The sequence below is a fragment of the Muscardinus avellanarius genome (genome assembly GCF_963383645.1).
Source record: "Muscardinus avellanarius genome assembly, chromosome: 2".
In the NCBI taxonomy this organism is placed as follows: domain Eukaryota; kingdom Metazoa; phylum Chordata; class Mammalia; order Rodentia; family Gliridae; genus Muscardinus; species Muscardinus avellanarius.
In genome coordinates this window covers 16159442-16172428 of record NC_137787.1, presented here as the reverse complement: position 1 = coordinate 16172428, position 12987 = coordinate 16159442, and positions in this window count along the sequence as shown.

The following is a 12987-nucleotide window of genomic DNA, read 5'->3' as shown; positions in this document are numbered from 1 at the left end:
ATACATGCACACATCGCCCATTCAGCCCCCACCCGATCCCCACCCCATTCTCTCCCCATCCCTCCCTCCCATGCTTGGCTTAGTGGTTGACATCTAGTATTATAGCAATTTATCCAAAATTAAAAATGATAATCTCACATAACAGTTTCATTTGTCTGATACCAAGCTTTTGATGACTTAAAGATAACATTTCAATATTTCTTTTTACTTTCTTTCTTACCAGAGAATATTTTTTTCTATTTTTTTAGGTGAAACTATCATATATTTATATATTTATTTTTCAGAAAAAAACTCTATCCTAATATGGAATATGGACTCTAGATACCCAAAACGATCTTGAAAAAGAACAAAGCTAGAAGATATAAATTTTCTGATTTCAAACCATATAAAGCTACAATAATTGAAACAGTGTAGTACTATTCTAAAGGCAGATATATAAACCATTGGAGTTAAATAAAAGCCTAGAGCTAAATTCTTCCCTATATTGTCAAGTTATTTTTGACAAGGTTTCCACGAACATTTGGTGGTAGAAATAATAATCTTTTAAATAAATATTGTTGAAACATAATAATTACATGGAAAAGAATAAAGTTGGACCCTTACCTAATCCCATATACAAATATTAATTCAAAATAGATAAAAGACCTAAATATAAATCTTAAGACTATAAACTTTTAGAAGAAAATCTGGGTCATAAAACCTCACAACACTGAAATTGGCAGTGATTTCTTGGATATGATTTTAATGGTACAGGCAACAGAAGAGTATACAAACTCCCTAAAAAAAAATATTGTATATCCAAAGACAATATAAACAGAGTTAACAGTTACTAATAGAATGGGATAAAATATTTCCAAATGCTATATCTGAAGGTATATTAATATTCCAACTAGAAATCCTAAAAATTAACAACAATAAAGGCAAACAATACAATTTAGAGATAGCTAAAAGACTAACATAAGTAATGAATCTCCACAGATAACCAATCTTAGTTGACTGTTGGATGGAAACTCTTGTTTCTCTGGTTCTGGTGTGTGTTACCTATTTCTTCTTTGTAGTTAATCTCTGAGTATTTTCTCTAGTGCTGGGTTTGAAGACAAAAATTCCTTCAGTTTCTGTTTGTCATGGAAGCTTCTTATTTTTCCATCTAATTTGAGAGAAAGTTTTGCTGGGTAGGAAATTTTTGGCTGGAAGTTGTTTTCTTTCAGAGTTTGGAATATGTTACTCCAAGCCCTTCTGGCTCTCATGACTTGGTTTGGGAAGTCTGGAGTGATTCTAATTGGTTTGCCTCTGAATGTCACTTGGCCCTTTGTTTTTGTTGCCTTTAAGATTCTCTGCTTGACTTCCACATTGGTCATTTTGACAATTATGTGATGTGGGGATCCTCTTCTCCGATCCTGTCTAAAGGGAGTTCTATAAGTTTCCTGGACCTGTGTATCAACCTCTTGCTCTATGTTTGGAATATTTTCTGCTATTACTTCCTTGAAGAGATTGTTGATCCCTTTGGTTTCACTTTCTTTTCCGTCCTCTATTCCAATTATTCTTAGGTTAGCTCTCTTAAAATGGGCCCATATTTCTTCAATATCAGATTCCTGCTGTCGGATATTTTTTCCTAGATTAGAAACTATGCGTTCATTTTTGGAATGATCATCTTCTAAGAGCGAGATTCTGTTCTCCATGTGGTCTAATTGGTTGTTTGTGCTTTGAATTGAGGCCTTTACTTCATTAATTGCATCCTTTATCTCTTTTTGGCTCTCTCTGAGTTCTTTTCGAAGCACCTCTATTATTTCTACAGTTATTTTCCTGATTTGATCTTCTAGAAATCTCTGATTTTCTGTTTTATCGGGTTCTGATGTTGTGGGGTTGTGGGCATTCATTGCTCCAGTATTATTCCTCTTTCCTATGATTTCGGAAGTTTGTGCCTTCTCTGGGTTTTTCCCTTGGGTCACTATGACTTCACTTAAGGTGTTCTGGATCTCGGGTCAGTAGTATCTCAGACCCCACTACTCCTTTATTGGGTTGTATCTCAGAGTCTCCGACCCAGAGAGTCGATAGAGGCTGCTTTAGACTGTGGGGGGTGCCAGGCTGCACGTTCTCCTATGGTGTGATATCTCTGCCACCGCCACTCCCCCACTGGGTCAAGTCCCAGGGAGTACAGTACTGGGATTTCTCCTCTGTGGCCCGCAATTTGACTCACTGTTCTTGAGTATGCAGATGTAGCTGTACTGGATTTGGCGAATTCTCTGCTGATGCCGCTAGTGGCAATATGGCGCCGCTGCCACGCCCTCGGCCGTGAGGCTGGCGTATTTCTTCTTGGTTTTTGGTTCCACTCTGAGTCCCTGCAACGTGTGCTGAGCTCAGCCACTAGGAGCTTTAGATTTTACCTGCGGCGAGAAATCCCGCCTGGCTGTTCCGCAGCGGCTCACCTCAGCTTGCTGTAGCCGTCTGGTGAATTTGCCGCTGCCGCCGGCAGTATGGTGCTGCTGCCGTGTCCTCGGGCGTGAGGCCGGTTATCTCCTCTGTGGCTCTGAGCTCTGTTCTCAGTCCGCTTTCTCTCTGGAGCCTGGTGATTTTTTTGTTTCTCTGGTGATGGTGTTTTCTGGCTATGAAAGGTGCTGATTTTGTGGTAATGGAGATTGGTTGTTAGCGGGGCTCTTAAGCCCCGCTTTTCTCGGTCGCCATCTTCCCGGAAGCTAAAATCTATTAAGCATTTATTAAAGCTAGTTTCTGTTAGCTGCAAAATTAACTAATTTCCCACTAAGACAGTTGTTGGCCTATTTAAAAAAAGCAATGAGGACTTCATGACTGTTCTTCCAGTTTTAAAAAGTTAACATTATTCTGAATTTAAGTTTCAGGAGAAAGCATTCTGTTAGATCCTCAAAGCCCCTAAGTAGCTTAATGAGAAAAAGAAAATTATGGTTTAGGTTCTTGGAATCTTCAAAAACTAGGTAAGTTAAAAAAATGACAATGATATTAAAGTAAATGTCATTTAATGCCTCTACATCCCTCTAAATGTTCAACTTTCCCAGCAGTGTAGGACAAACTCTGTGGATGCTTTAGGATTTGGAAAATGTGGTATCCTTCACTTATAGAATCCAATACTTCACACAAAACGAGAAATACTCAGGGAATTTTTATCTTTAGCTAATTCACTCTTACCCATCTGTGAAGAGCTAATACAGCAAAGTCCTTTTGATTTTGAGGACAGTTAAGTTTTTGTCTTCAGATAAGTGGTAGTAGATTTGCTCTCATTGGAATTTATACTATTTTGAAGGGTTTGATTTTTCCTTTTTACATTGTCATTTTAAAAACAAGGTAAGATTTTGAAGAGCTCTAACATTTGTGAAGCAGAAAGAAGGCTGGAGCTGAAAATCTTTCGAGGTCTCTTCCGTTTTGTACTTCTAGAAATAAGAAACTGTATGATTCTGACACTCTGCAGAGCAGGGAGTAGAGACAGATAGCAGAAACTTCTCTGAGAGACTTACTTTAAATTAACTCCCAAGTTTTAATTTCTGTGACAATTTAAACAAAATCGACACAGGTGCATTAAACTAGGTTGGAAGTTATAATCTAGATGGGCATAAATTTTCTTTAAATATGATATAATTTGATATGTGTTATATATTTTAATGTGTTATGAATATTGTGGTAATCATTCACTTGTTACTTTTCTGAAAAGAATGAAACTCTAAAAGCAACATTTATTTCAAAAGATAAAGTAGCCATAAGTGGTATATTATTGCTCAGTTTTAGTTTTTCTTTTGATGAGAGGTCAGCTGTTAATCATATGATTGTTTCCTTGTATAAGATGAATTGTTACATTCTTGCTGCTTTCATGATTTTTTCTTTTTGGAGGCACTCAGAAGTTTGAAGGGGCTGTTGTCTAGGTGTGTTTTCTTTTCTGTGTTTGTATTCTTGTTTGTGTTCAATGAGTTATTTAGGTCTGAAAGTAAATGTTTTCTATCAAGATGGGAAATTTTCAGACATTTTTAAATGACTTCTGCTCCTTTTGTGTGTGTGTGTGTGTGTGTGTGTGTGTGTGTGTGTGTGTTGTGTGTCTATGTGTGTGGTGCTAGGGATGGAATCCAGAGGCATTCTATTTTCAAGCTATACCCCCAGCTCAATTGATTGATTGATTGATTTTTTTTGGTGGTACTGGGGTTCCTGGAAGCCCTTCTACCTCCAGGCTACACTCCCAGACCTATTTTTACATTTTTATTTGGAAACAGGGTTTCCTAAGCCAGCGCGGCTGGCTTCTAACCTGCGCGATCCTCCTGTCTCCGCCTCCCAAGCGCGGGGATTACAAGCATGCACCATCACGCCCTGCCTGATTGATTGATTTTTAAATTTTTTATTGGTGCATTATATTCATACATCATATTGGAGTAAAAAACTTGTCTGGACATACATGTATACATCGCCGATTTAACCCCTGCCTAATTCCCACCCCATTCACTCCCCATCCTTCCTTCCCTTGCTTGGCTTAGTGGTTGACTTCGATATGTTTAAGTACATTGCGTGTTTTAGAAAATTTCCTTCTTCTCCCCTTCCACCCCCTCATTTAGGTTGTCTTGTTTGCTCCTCTATAGGATTTCCTTTGTCATCTAGAGTTCCTCCTATGACCCATTTCTCCTTAGCTTTCACATATTAGGGAAAGCATCTGATTTCTTACTTTTTGTGACTGACTGATCTCACTTACCTTAATGCTCAACTTTTTTTATTATTCTTTTTTTTTAAATTTTTTATTGGGGCACCGTATTCATACATCATAGTGGGATACAAACTTTTGTAGACATACATGCACACATCGCCCAGTCAGACCCCACCCGATCCCCACCCCATTCCCTCCCCATCCCTCCCTCCCATGCTTGGCTTAGTGGTTGACATCTAGTATTATAGCAATTTATCCAAAATTAAAAATGATAATCTCACATAACAGTTTCATTTGTCTGATACCAAGCTTTTGATGACTTAAAGATAACATTTCAATATTTCTTTTTACTTTCTTTCTTACCAGAGAATATTTTTTTTCTATTTTTTTAGGTGAAACTATTATATATTTATATATTTATTTTTCAGAAAAAAATCTATCCTAATATGGAACATGGACTCCAGATACCCAAAACGATCTTGAAAAAGAACAAAGCTAGAAGATATATATTTTCTGATTTCAAACCATATAAAGCTACAATAATTGAAACAGTGTAGTAGTATTCTAAAGGCAGATATATAAACCATTGGAGTTAAATAAAAGCCTAGAGCTAAATTCTTCCCTATATTGTCAAGTTATTTTTGACAAGGTTTCCATGAACATTTGGTGGTGGAAATAATAATCTTTTAACTAAATATTTTTGAAAATAATAATTACATGAAAAAGAATAAAATTGGACCCTTACCTAATCCCATATACAAATATTAACTCAAAATAGATAAAAGACCTAAATATAAATCTTAAGACTATAAACTTTTAGAAGAAAATCTGGGTCATAAAACCTAACAACATTGAAATTGGCAGTGATTTCTTGGATATGATTTCAATGGCACAGGCAACAGAAGAGTATACAAACTCCCTAAAAAATAAAAGAATATTGTATATCCAAAGAAAATGTAAACAGAGTTAAAAGTTACTAATAGAATGGGATAAAATATTTCCAAATGCTATATCTGAAGGTATATTAATATTCCAACTAGAAATCCTAAAAATTAACAACAATAAAGGCAAACAATACCATTTAGAGATAGGTAAAAGACTAACATAAATAATGAATCTCCACAGATAACCAATCTTAGTTGTCTGTTGGATTGAAAATCTTGTTTCTCTGGTTCTGGTGTGTGTTACCTATTTCTTCTTTGTAGTTAATCTCTTTGAGTATTTTCTCTAGCGCTGGTTTTGAAGACATAAATTCCTTCAGTTTCTGTTTGTCATGGAAGCTTCTTATTTTTCCATCTAATTTGATAGAAAGTATGGCTGGGTAGGAAATTTTTGGCTGGAAGTTGTTTTCTTTCAGAGTTTGGAATATGTTACTCCAAGCCCTTCTGGTTCTCATGACTTGGTTTGGGAAGTCTGGAGTGATTCTAATTGGTTTGCCTCTGAATGTCACTTGGCCCTTTGTTTTTGTTGCCTTTAAGATTCTCTGCTTGACTTCCACATTGGTCATTTTGACAATTATGTGGCGTGGGGATCCTCTTCTCCGGTCCTGTCTAAAAGGAGTTCTATAAGTTTCCTGGACCTGTGTATCAACCTCTTGCTCTAGTTTGGAAAATTTTCTATTACTTCCTTGAAGAGATTGTTGATCCCTTTGGTTTCACTTTCTTTTCCGTCCTCTATTCCAATTATTCTTAGGTTAGCTCTCTTAAAATGGGCCCATATTTCTTCAATATCAGATTCCTGCTGTCGGATATTTTTTCCTAGATTAGAAACTATGCGTTCATTTTTGGAATGATCATCTTCTAAGAGCGAGATTCTGTTCTCCATGTGGTCTAATTGGTTGTTTGTGCTTTGAATTGAGGCCTTTACTTCATTAATTGCATCCTTTATCTCTTTTTGGCTCTCTCTGAGTTCTTTTCGAAGCACCTCTATTATTTCTACAGTTATTTTCCTGATTTGATCTTCTAGAAATCTCTGAATTTCTGTTTTATCGGGTTCTGATGTTGTGGGGTTGTGGGCATTCATTGCTCCAGTATTATTCCTCTTTCCCATGATTTCGGAAGTTTGTGCCTTCTCTGGGTTCTTCCCTTGGGTCACTATGACTTCACTTAAGGTGTTCTGGATCTCGAGTCTGTAGTATCTCAGACCCCACTACTCCTTTACTGGGTTCTATGGCAGAGTCTCCGACCCAGGGAGTCCATAGAGGCTGCTTTAGACTGTGGGGGGTGCCAGGTTGCACGTTCTCCTATGGTGTGATATCTCTGCCACCGCCCCTCCCCCACTGGGTCAAGTCCCAGGGAGTACAGTACCGGGATTTCTCCTCTGTGGCCCACAATTTGACTCACTGTTCTTGAGTATGCATATGTAGCTGTACTGGTCTGGGTGAATTCGCTGCTGCTGCCGCCAGTAGCAATATGGCGCTGCTGCTATGCCCTCGGCCGTGAGGCTGGCGTATTTCTTCTTGGTTTTTGGTTCCACTCTGAGTCCTTGCAACGTGTGCTGAGCTCAGCCACTGGGAGCTTTAGATGCTCTCTGCGCCGAGAAATCCCGCCTGGCTGTTCCGCAGCGGCTCACCTCGGCTTGCTGTAGCCGTCCGGTGAACTCACCGCTGCCACCGGCAGTATGGCGCTGCTGCTGCATCCTCGGGCGTCTGTTTTTTATTCTTCATTTTGAAACAGGGTTTCACTAAGTTGCGGTGGGGGAGGCCTCACTAAGTAGCCGAGGCTGTCCACAAACCTGGATCCTCCTGTCTCAGCCTCCCAAATACTGGGATTACAAGCGTGCACCACCATGCCTGGCTTCAATTTAAGTTTTTATAAGTGTCCCAAGGCTAGAGAGATGAGGCTTGATGGGTTAAGCTGAATGGAACCTCCTAGATCAAACCCAAACTTCTCATTTAGGGAAGGCTTCCCAGGTAGGAAACCGGCACAGCAGCCTCATGGCTGCTCTAAGACAAGCTTTTAGTCAGGTGCTTGTTCTGAACTTTCTCTCTTTTCTCAGTACCTGGAAAGCTGTCATTTAATTCCTATGATGATGACAACTTCAAAATTCACCAGAGTATAAGATAAGAAATTATGTTTAACTTGGAGAATTTTTAAAGAATTTATCAGTGTTTGCATTTTGGGTGGCAGAGGAAGATGCTCTGTCATCATTTGAAATCATCAAATGAAGGATTCTTGACTTAGGCGCTCATTGGTAATCTTTTCTGTCACATGGCAGCTCTCGGCTACTCCTCCCTCCGTTCCACACACGCTAGTGCATTTTAGGAGAGACTTTACTTCTGAACACTGCAAAGAGTAAATGGAACGTTACCAGGTCCTTATGATGTGATTTATTTGAAATGTAACCACAAAGATCTGCTTCTTTGACAAATTGACTTAAAGTCTTTTTTTATTTTGTTTTTTGGTGGTATTGGGGATGGAACTCAGGGGCTTTCTATCTCTGGACTATACTCCCAGACCTATTCTATATTTTATTTGGAAACAGGGTCTCACTAAGTTGCTGAGAGCCTCACTAAGTAGCTGAGGCTGGCTTCGAATGTGTGCGATCCTCCTGTCTCAGCCTCCTCGCGGTGCCAACATGCCCAGCTTGACTTAAAGTCTTAAAACCTCTGAGAAGATGTTACCAAAAAGTCTCCACAATTGTGATAGGCATTGGGATGCAGAAGGTGGTCTCTGAGGCTTGTTGGGCTCCTGAGACACTGCATGGCTCTCCTCTCTTTTTATCAGTGTACAGAAAACCTAGAGAACAGAGATCTGGGCAGCTCAGATGCTGAAGACCATCAAGCATTGCAAGGAAGGTAGAGAGAGTAAAGTGTGTTGTTAAAACTTTGTTTTTTGTTGGGCGTGGTGGCACACATTTGTAATCCCAGCATTCGGGAGGCTGAGACAGGAGGACCACAGTTTGTGGACAGCTTCAGCTACTTAGTGAGGCCCTTTGCAACTCAATGACACCCTGTTTAAAAATAAAGAATAAAAAAATAGGGCCAGGGGTATAGCTTGGTGGTAGAATGCCTCTGGGTTCCAGCCACAGTACTGCAAAAAAAAAGAAAAGAAAAAAAAAAAAGAAAAAAGAAACCCAACTCTTTGTTTCTTGAATTTTTGTAGATACCCACCAGATGAATGAAACTTACTTAACACATGAAGAGTATTACTCTATTTCTTTCCAATGGCTTCCTGTCGAAATCAGGAACACCATGCAAACTTTGCTTTCAAAAGCCTGTCTGCAGCTGGAGGAAAGAAGCCTGAAGGGAAACATGATTTGCAGAAGGAAAAACACCATGGAGATGAGGGGGTGGGGGCACAACAACAAGTTCCAAGACACTTGAAACAAAGCAATGGGTCACAGCCTGCTGAGGACCGGAAAACACCAGGGGTTAGCAGAGCTGAAAATACATAGAAACATATTTTATTTTTGAGAAATGGCTCATAGGAGACTTAACATCTATGAAAAGTTCCCTTTTGTTTTACATAGGAAAGAGAATTAAAATAGCCCAATTATAGCACTGGGAAATCTCGTTTCCAAAGGTCCCCATTCACTTGATCTCAACTACAGTCACAGAGAACCTGCTCTGTGGAAGGAGAGAGGGTCCTGGCCTGGGGAGGCTTCCAGTCCATTACAGAGGCAGATATCTTTAGCAGGAGACTCCTCTACCGTGAGGTGTGGTCTAGGGTGCCAGGAGGCCCAGGCTACCATGGCCGTGCTTTGAGGGGAAGAGAGGAGGCATCTTAGGACTTATAAAACTATTGATGCCTGAGTCAAATCCCCATGGTGGAGTGAGTAGCTTTTATCATGAAGTAGTATGATTTGGTTTTTGCTACTGGAAGTTGAACTCAGAGGCATTCTATTCTTGTGATATATTCCCAGCATAATTTGTCTTTTATTTTGACACATGGTCTTGTTAAGTTGCTAAGACCTCATTAAGTTGCTGAGGCTGGCTTCAAACCTGCCATCCTCCTGTCTTAGCCTCCAAAATGCTGGGATTACAGGTGTGTGCCACCACACCCGGCTATGAAGTAGTATTTTTATTTTGAAACACTTAGGGAAACAGAATGAGGATTTGCATAAGACAATGTAAATACTGTTAAAATTTTCAAAGCTGGATATTAAAGGTAGCAACTCCATCCCAGGTCTCCTGATTCCTTCCTCCCTTGCCCAACTGCAGAGTCGAAGTCATGGAACAGTTGTACACAGCAATCCACCTGCAAATAGTTCATCAGACTGTTGAATGGATTCTCTGACCAGCTCAGTCTCCCGATATGACTTTCACATAACTGGCAAACAATAGCAGTGGGCTCCCTAAAATATCCTATTGACAGAGCTCTTTCCTGCTGCCAAATCTCCAAAGCTGTGCTAGCCCGAAGACCTGCATTCTTCATTCCTTAGATTGCCTCAGGTCCCTGACAGCCTCGAAGGGTTATTTTGGATAGCTTGAGAAAAGATGGTGGTCGCATTAACCCCTAATGGTAATAATCACTTTCCCAAAATAGACACTTGTGGCACACACCTGTCATCTCAGTAAGATCGCAGGTTTGAGGTCAGCCACAGCAACTTAGTGAGACCTTGCTTCAAAATAAAAAAATAAAATTGGGTTAGGGGTGTATCTTAGAGGTAAAATACTCCTGGGTTCAATATGCAATACCACACACACATAAAAATAAAAATAAATAAAAGAGCAGACACTTGTTCCAGTCACAAACAAGTGCTGTTGGTAGGACAAGCTAATTGTTTTCCATTCTCAGGAACTCCAAAGTCATTTCTAAGTCAAAGATGGACAGACTGCTGATCTTTTTCTGGCTAGGATGGTTTCCCCTCAAGAAAATAAATTTTTGGTCCAGGCTAGTTTCGGGACTAAGGGTCTCTTGATTTTCTGAAAGTGCATCTGTTCCGAGAAATACTAAAAAATGATTGAATTTCTTGATAAATCATTTTCGCAACATTTAAACAACTGAAGAATTTGGGGATTTTCTTTATCGTGTTCTTATTATAGAATAATTTCCATTCACTTTTCTTTTCTTTTCTTCATCCTTTTACTTCTGCCAGAAAAAAAAGAAGGAAAGAAAGAAAAAAAAAAGAAGCTGCCTCCCACACTGCTGTAGACAGAACACATTCGATTGCCTTTTGCTCAGCCATTCAGGTTCCTGTTTATTTAGGATACATTATTGTTGGAACCAACTAAAAAAGCGGCATACTTTGGTGTTGGAACCAATATGGCTTGGAAGGGCTTCAGCCCCATTAGAATTAGAATTTCCATCAACTCTACTCATATGAAGGCTGAATAAAAACCGAGCACTTGCCACACACATATAGCTTCAAAAGGAATGTCCCTTACGACCAGAGTGCCTGCTGCCTGCGTGCCAGCCAGCCCCGTGGAAATCCAAGAACACATTTGTGCAAAGCAGCTGTGGCTTACGTCTCTGGGGTTTGGGCAGGTGTGGTGACATGAACAACAGATAACTGCTTTCCGTCAGCCTGGCACGATGCTTAGATCTCCTAGTTTTTCAGAGTTCTCTTGAAAAGTTAATGAGGTAGAGTTGTCTAAATTCTATTAAGCTGTCATGGATAAGGTTCTGGGTTACTTTTCTCAATTTTACTCATTACGAGGGAACTGGTGCAGGACCCAGGTTTAGACATATGACTCCCATCCATAATCCCACTGCTCTTGCTCGCCTCACCGGGGATGTGGGAGCAAGTTCTTGTTTCCTGACTCTTCAGGATGATAGCAACATGTGGGATGGCTCAGGCAGGCTCAGGGGAAATCCTGTCCACAGTTTTCAGATGTCCAATTAGTTTTCATCACTGTGATGAGAAACCTGGCCCAGGCTACTTATAAAGTAAAGAGAAATGGACTTTGGTTCAAGGCTCTGCAGGTTTAAGCCCTATTGGTTTGATCCTCAGAGAGGGTGGTACATGGCAGAAGCATGTGTCAGAACAGTTGGAGTAAATGAGAGAGAGAGAGAGAGAGAGAGAGAGAGAGAGAGAGAGAGAGAGAGAGAGAGAGAGAGAGGTGGTGGTGCATGCTTATAATCCCTGCGCTTGGGAGACTTGAGACAGGAGGATCACACAGGTTCAAAGACAGCCTCAGATACTTAGTGAGGCTCTCGGCAACTTAGTGAGATCCTGTTTCCAAAAAAATATAAAATAGGTATAGGAGTTTAGCTCGGAGGCAGAAAGCCTCTGGGTTCCACCCCCAGTACCACCAAAAAAAAAAAAAAAAGACAAAAGAATGAAAGAAAGAAAGAAAGAAAGAAAAAAGAAAATAGGGTAGAGAGAATAGAAGAGAGAAGTTGCCTTTGAGGACAAGTCAGAACTCCCATTATTATCCACATTTTAAACATCACTTCCAAATACTGTTACCTGAGAGATCAAGCCTTTAAATACAGGCTTTTGGGGGATAGTTGTTTAAGTAGTTAAGTAGTACATACTATCCCACAGCCACTGGCAAACAGAACTAGAGGTCAGCATCATTGTCCTTTCAGCTCATGTGGCTGGACTTTCTTGCTATCTACACAACATGAGTTGGAATCACCCGCCAATTGTCCCTGAAGAGGTTGGTTCTCACTGGAGTGACCATGGGTGAACCGGTCTCTGAAGGAAGAGCAGGGAGAGAAACGGAACTTGAGGCAATGAGAAGAACGAGTTGGGCCAGCTGAGGAAGAAGTCAGGAGACTAGATCCTGGATGGGAGGTGAATTGGGCCCTTCTTGGGAGTTTAGCAGAATCTTCCATTTGGAGGATTTAGAGTCTCACATGTGCCTGGCTCTAGTGGACTGAGTGGGGCGACCAGCTCCCGGGCCTCAGACACTGGGGCTGGCCTTGAAACACAGTGCTCTTTTATTTTCTCCTGATCCACACTCTTTTCTCTTGGAGTCCCACTCAGGAATATAACATCCTGCTTCTCTCTTGTCTTTTCCCTCCCCAATGCTTCCACCTCAGCCTTTGGAAACCACCATGTTATGTTTGCTTCTACAAGCTGAGCTTCTTAAAAGTTCACATTCCGAGGGAGATCATGCGTCACTTGTCTCTTTGAGCCTGGCTTATTTCACTTAACACAATGCTCTCCAGGTTCATCCATGTGGTCACAAACATCTGAAGTCCTTCATTTTTAAAGGCCGAGTCATATTCCATTGTGCTTAGCCACCACATTTTCTTTTCCCATTCATCTTTTTTTTTCTGGTGATGTACTGGGGTTCCTGGAAGCCCTTCTACCTCCGGGCTATACTCCCACACCTATTTTATATTTTTATTCGGAAACAGGGTCTCTTAAAGCCAGCGCGGCTGGCTTCGAACCTGCGCAATCCTCCTGTCTCCACCTCGCAAGTGTGGGGATTACAAGCGTGC